A 7,550-nucleotide genomic window follows, 5' to 3' on the forward strand; every position below is an offset into this window, starting at 1 on the left:
CGACCCACTCAGTTTCTTGTATTACAGGTAGTGACGCATGAGCATAGATGTTTGGATGAGAGATAAAGGATTATAAGCCTGTAAATACGAAATAATGTAGTAAGGCTTATGTTGTACTGTTTATGCTTTTGATCTGTATCGAACATGACATCTCGAGTCTTTTAATGAAATACATTTCTTTGGAAATGCTTTTGATAAATCTTTATCATATTTTGTTTTGGGACAAATTCCGCAACAATTTTATTTAAAATGATACTCTGATTTTCAAACAAGCATAAACAAAATCGGTCTTTTCTGGCCGTGAAAATGGGGATGTCACAGTTGGTATCAGAGCATTAGTTTAAGCGAACTAGGAATTTGTAGGATTTCTAGACTTAAACTTAGAATGTTAAGCGATGATTGTGAGGTGTGAGCACTAGCTTATTTTAGGAATTATGCCTAAAATGCTTTTATGTGCTAAATGCTTTGTGTCTGATATGCTGTTATTTGTTCGTATCTATGGTCTGTTGCCGACCGGATCTGGAAACCTTATGTGTTTAGGATTCTAAACGTACGACTACGATATTAGAACTAACATGTAAACATTTCGGAGTGATGACGACGGTTTAAACGACTATCCTAAATAAAGATCTAAATTCACCTTATTCGGTCTATAGATCAAAATGGCAAGAACCCGCAGTGGATCCGGGAATGAAAATAGGAACAGAAACCAACCCCCAGTGATTGAGAAAATACCGGTTGTGGTAGCCGCTGCTGAGCCAATAACGATGGCCGGAGTGCAAGCGATGATCCAGGCGATGTTGGATCGTCAAATGGAGGAAACCAGACGTTTGCTTCAACAAAATCGAGAGGAAGCTACCATACAGATCGAACAGCCCGAGTTGAACGAAGGGAAAACTGAGGAGGGGAACTACAGTGGAACCGTTGGTCAAGTCAACCCACCGATAGTTCGACAAAACAACCAGGATGACGGAGTCGAAAGGAATGGATGCAAGTACAAGGATTTTCTGACTTGCAAGCCATCGACTTTCACTGGAAAGGAAGATCCAATCGGGGTCGTGGATTAGATCTCGGAGATGGAGTTAGCTTTTATGACGTGTGGTTGCAGAGGCACAGTACAGACCACGTTTGCAGTGCGTCAGTTCCGAGGAGGCGCTGTACGTTGGTGGAACACCCTGGGGAAGACCTTGAGCCCCAATGAGCCCCTGCAACTGACATGGGCGAAGTTTTTAGTACAATTCAAGCGCAAGTACTGCTCAGCCCAAAACCTTCTCGAGCTAGAGAACCACTTCCTAACCCTGAAGAAAGGAAGCATGTCCATTGATGAGTACACTAACAACTTCACGGAGAAAATGGAGTTTACCTTGTGTCTTGTCCCGGATGAGCTGACAAAGATCGACAAGTACGCTAAGGGACTCCTATGGGAGTATGCGGTGCCGGTACGTCAGGCACATACTCTGGAGGCGGCTATCTGGGCTGCCAAGTCTGTTGAGGAAATGATCAAGGGAAGAACTGCCAGCAAGGTTGAGGTTGGCGAGAAGAGAAAATTTGAAGGGTCTGCTAAACCCAACAATAAGAAAAGCAAGTTCGGTTCAAAGAAGTTCGGGGGAGGAAATGAATCAAAATGGTGCGAGAAGTGCAAGAAGAAGCACTCGGAAAAATGCAGCGAGGAAGTAACCTGCTACAAGTGTGGGAAAACGGGCACTATGCAAATGCGTGCACCATCAACAAAAGGGTGTGCTACGAGTGTCGTGAAGAAGCGCATATTGCTAAGGATTGCCCGAAGAAGAAAGACGCGGCAAGGCCCAACATTCCACCAAAGCCGAAGGCGAGAGCCTTCCAGATGACGCTCGAGGCTGCAAAGGAAGCAGCAAACGTCGCTTCAGGTACCTTTCTTGTAAATGGATTGCCTGCGAATATACTATTTGATTTCGGAGCCAACTACTCCTTTGTGTCACATAAATTTGGTAGGAAATTAGCATTGCCTGTAGAAAAACTTGATAATGCCCTAATTGTGGAAGTTGCCAGTGGCAAGTTCGTACCTGTTAGTAACCGTATTAGGAACATCGTCATAGACCTAAACGGAAATGAATTCCACGAAGAGATATTACCCATAGAGTTAATTGGTTTCGATATCGTTTTGGGTATGGATTGGCTTAGCGCCAACGATGCTGAGATTCAATGCCGAAAGAAGATAGTAAGGGTAAACCCACCCGGAAAAGAGTCATTTATGGTGTACGGGGACAAACGCCGAGTAAATTCTGGAATCATCTCCCTGATGAAAGCCAGAAAATGTTTGTCCAAGGGATGTGCATCATACTTGGCATTCGTAATCGATGCTAAGAAGGAAAAGAAAGAGGTGGAGAATATACCAGTCGTGTGTGATTATCCGGAAGTCTTTCCCGAAGATCTTCCCGGATTACCACCTGATAGACAAGTGGAATTTCGGATAGACTTGTTACCAGGTACAACACCGATAGCAAAGGCACCGTACCGATTAGCACCGACGGAGATGAAGGAGCTTATGACGCAACTTTAGGAGTTGTTGGACAACGGTTTCATTCGACCTAGTTCATCACCCTGGGGAGCTCCGGTGCTATTCGTGAAGAAGAAAGACGGGAGCATGAGAATGTGCATAGAATACAGAGAGCTGAACAAGGCAATGGTAAAGAATAAGTACCCTTTGCCAAGGATTGATAACCTATTCGACCAGCTACAAGGTTCGAGCTACTTCTCAAAGATCGATCTTAGGTCAGGGTATCATCAGCTGAAAGTGAGAGAGCAGGATATCGAGAAGACTGAGTTCAGAACGAGATATGGACACTACGAGTTCTTGGTTATGTCGTTTGGACTAACTAATGCTCCAGCAGGATTCATGGATTTGATGAACCGGGTTTGTAAACCATTCCTCGATAAATCCGTGATAGTGTCCATCGACGACATTCTGATCTACTTGAAAATCCAAGAGGAGCATGGCAAGCATCTACGAGAGGTGTTGGAAGTCTTAAAGAAGGAGAAGTTGTATGCAAAGTTCTCCAAGTGCGATTTTTGGATCCGAGAAATACAATTCTTGGGTCATGTGGTTAACCAGGAGGGAATAATGGTTGACCCAGCAAAAATCGAAGTTGTGATGAAGTGGGAACGTCCAAAGAGTCCCACAGAGATTCGAAGCTTTCTTGGATTAGCTGGATATTACCGACGATTTATCCAAGGCTTTTCTTCGATAGCTGCTCCATTGACAGCGTTAACCCACAAAGGAGCTACATATACGTGGAATGAGAAACACGAAGAGGCATTCGAGAAGCTAAAGAAGAAGTTATGCGAAGCACCAATTCTTTCTCTACCCGATGGAGCTGAAGATTCTGCGGTGTATAGCGATGCGTTGGGAGTCGGCTTGGGTTGTGTTCTGAACCAAAGAGAAAAGGTGATAGCATATGCCTCTCGACAATTGAAAGAGCACGAAAATAACTACCCCACTCATGATCTGGAGTTGGCAGCGGTAGTATTTGCCTTAAAGATATGGAGGCATTACCTCTATGGCACGAAGTGCAAACTTTTCACTGATCATAAGAGTCTCCAGTATCTCTTTAATTAGAAAGAATTGAACATGATACAACGACGTTGGCTAGAATTACTCAAGGACTATGATTGTGAGATACTTTACCACCCCGGTAAAGCAAATGTTGTTGCTGATGCTCTCAGTCGGAAAGTCAATCTTGAAAGGAAAAGGCCAAGAGAATTGAGAATTGAAGTTGTCTCGACAATTGTGGAAAGTATCAAGAAAGCTCAAGAAGAAGCTTCAGAAAAGAATGACCGAAAAGAAGAACGTTTGGGAAAGACATTGGTATTCGGTACAAACCATCAAGGACTGAAGGTATTCCAAGATCGGATTTGGGTACCTAAGACGGGAGGAATAAGAGATCTTCTGATGGAAGAAGCTCACAAGACCATGTACTCGATTCATCCCGGTAGCACTAAAATGTATAGGGACCTAAAACCCTACTACTGGTGGCCGACGATGAAGCTCGATGTTGCAAAGTATGTGGCTGAGTGTGTAACTTGTGCAAGAGTCAAGGCACAACATCAGAAACCATACGGAAGTTTAGAACCCTTACCTGTACCCATGGGTAAATGGGAAGACATCACCATGGATTTTGTGACTAAACTTCCAGGACGAAGAACGGTCACGACATGATTTGGGTGGTCGTGGATCGTTTCACAAAGAGTGCACACTTCATATCTGCCAACGAAAGGTGGTCTATGGATAAGCTTGCAAATTCTTACGTGAAGGAAATTGTGAGACTTCACGGTGTTCCTCTAGCGATTGTATCGGATCGTGATAGTAGTTTCACGTCGAGGTTTTGGAGGAGTCTACAAGAGGAACTGGGTACGAAGTTGTGTCTAAGTACTGCTTACCATCCGCAGACTGATGGTCAGAGCGAAAGAACGATTCAAACGCTTGAAGATATGCTAAGAGCATGTACCCTTGAGTTCCAAGGTAACTGGGATGAGCACTTACCTTTGGTAGAATTTTCCTATAATAACAGTTTCCACTCGAGCATCAAGATGGCACCCTATCAAGCTTTGTACGGACAGAAGTGTCGTACGCCGTCTTGTTGGCTTGAGGCCGGAGAAAAGCAGTTTATGGGCCTCGAGATAGTCCATGAGACTGCTGAGAAGCTGAAGGTGATTAGGGAAAGAATGTTAGCAGCTCAGGATCGTCAGAAGAGCTATGTTGACAAGAAAAGACGACCGATGACCTTCGAAGTTGGGGATTCAGTTTTGCTTAAAGTCTCACCGTGGAAGGGACTTATAAGATTCAGAAAACGAGGAAAGTTGAGTCCACAGTTTATTGGACCGTTGAAAGTTCTTCAGAAGATTGGGAACCAAGTTTACAAGCTGGAATTGCCCGAAGAACTCGATGGTATTAATAACACCTTCCATTTGTGTTATCTGAGGAAATTCACGGGAGAAGTTCCCGACATAATTCCAATCTCAGAATTAAGAATGGATGAGAACAAGAGGCTGATTGAAGAGCCCGAGGCAATTGTTGACCGTAAGACTAAGAAGTTACGACGCAAGATGGTCGACTTAGTGCTAGTCCAGTGGAAACATTCGAATGGGCCGAATCTCATTTGGGAAACAGAGGATGACATGATGAGTCGCTATCCGCATTTGTTTGCTGACGCATGATTCCGGGACGGAATCATCCTAAGGGGGAGAGAATTGTAACGCCCGGGTTTCGGGGCTAAGCATTTTTAGACGATGTAATAGTCTAGGTCAACTATTGTAACTCTTTTTTATGTAATAAAGATGAAATATTTGAATACTATGTGAATTATGTGTATTTGTGTGCTTATTATTTAATTATAAATGCATAATTAATAAAGAATAAAAATAAGCGTCAAAATTAAAGTGTGAGATAAGCCCGATATCTTTATAGAAAGTTGTAGTGGTCGAAACAAGGATTTCAGGGATGTAAAGGACGCCGAAATTCGAGTTATAACGAAGAAGTTATGACCCGTCGAAGTTTCGTGATGTAACCGGCACGATACCGGGAAGCGTAAATAGTGAATTTACGATAGAGCGAGTTTTGGCCTTAGCGATCTAACGAAAGTCGTAGAAAACGTTAAACCGAGAGCGTCCATAAAAAGAACGCCCAAAAGACAGACGAAAATTAGATCGACTGGATCATCAATAACCGAGAGTGTACAGCCCAAAGTTCGAATATTAGATCGAGCGGTTTTTAGCCGACACAACCTAAACGAGAATCGAAGATCTCGTTAATAGTAGCATAACGATGAAAAGACAGACGAAAATGGACGTCGAATGAAAAAGGTATGGATTTTTAACGGACCAATCCTGTCCCGGCCTGTTAAAAATATAAAATTAAAAATAAATTCAAAATTAGCCGACGGAGTCTAAACTAAAGTTGTAGAGTACATTCCCGCCTACACGTGGATATAAAGAGCATCGAAAACGGAGCTCGAATGCGAAAGTTATGATTTTTAGTAGTCGGAAAGGAAAAATTGCGAAGCTGTTGGTAGATCGATGACGTGGCGCGATCCCAACCGTCCCTTGATGTTCACAGGCCTCGCTTCGGATGGAGACACCTGGCCTCGCAACGCAGCGCGTACAAGGAGCGCCTCGCGTTCGGACTCGCTTCGACTCGGGTGGACCACGTCGCACCATGGAGCTTCGGACACCTGTCTTGTACGAACGTTGGGCGTAGCCGAGGAGCGCCATGCGTCCGAGGAATGCTGAGCGTAGCTCCGAGGAACGCAGCACGTTCAGCAGCCTCGCCTGGCTATAAAAGGGCTGCGAAGGCAGCTCATTTTTCACACCAAATTCAACCTTTCTTTCTCTCTCTAGGTTCTCTCTCTAGCTCCCTAACCCCCCCCCCCCCTAAGCCTAGGTAAACCCCCTAGCACCCGAAGGAAGCCCCGAGGCTCCCGGAGTCCCGAGAAAAAGGGTCTTTCGGTTCGGAAACGCTGCTCCGAGCAAAGCCCGGTTTTCTTTAAAATCTGTTGTAAGTGACCTACGCCTACACAATTTTTAATATAACTTTTAAATAATTATAGTAATGTTATTAGGTCCTTAAAATAATTATTTGGGCTATTATTATGAGTTATATTGAGTGTTATTTAACGCTTATATAATAATAATAATAGCTAGACTATTAATTAGTCGCGGTTAACGTTAAAACTAAACTCTAGTGGTATTGATACTAGGTTTTGGTCAAGGAAAAATTGTTTTGAGATAACGAAGCGTTGTCCGTGTACCGAGTCACCACCTATTTAGGTGAGTGCATAGTTACTTTCATCTTACACATAGATATGAAGTATTTTATATAAATTACGTGCTACGTGTGCATATTATATGTATACTTGCTATCTATGCTGGATGAACGATTTTATACATGTTTTAAATGATTTAAACTGTATATATGTATTTTATATCTACAAAATGTGTTGGGTAAAACATGGGTAGTTTTAATAGTTGTTGTGTGACAAAATAAAATAATGAGAGGCCTCGTTATAGATGTTACTGATGATCCAGTCATCTATTGGAGTATAGATGACGACCACGGACTATTCTAGACAGTCTAGTGGAACGCTAGCAGGCTCGCAACCTGTAGGTGTTTATTTGAACTGTGTGTTTACCAGCAGTACTCCATCCCCCACACGGTTGCCTTATTTGACATGAATTGCTGAGGAATCCCCGAAGCATGTGTTTTCACACCGATGAAAGTCCTTAGACTAGGTCCCTTGTGTTAGATATTTTAGGGACGTAAAGTGAGGATAACCGGAACGGGTAATCGGGTTTGTTTCGTTTAATAAAGTTAATAAACTTATTTATTGTGGGTTGAAAACCCTATGTGCTCACCAGGCTCCCAAGCCTGACCCACTCAGTTTCTTGTATTACAGATAGTGGCGCATGAGCATAGATGTTTGGATGAGAGATAAGGGATTATAGGCCTGTAAATACGAAATAATGTAGTAAGGCTTATGTTGTACTGTTTATGCTTTTGATCTGTATCGAACATGACA

This window comes from Lactuca virosa, chromosome 8 (genome assembly GCF_052849685.1).
Source record: "Lactuca virosa cultivar CGN04683 chromosome 8, Lactuca_virosa_CGN04683_v6, whole genome shotgun sequence".
Lineage (NCBI taxonomy): Eukaryota > Viridiplantae > Streptophyta > Magnoliopsida > Asterales > Asteraceae > Lactuca > Lactuca virosa.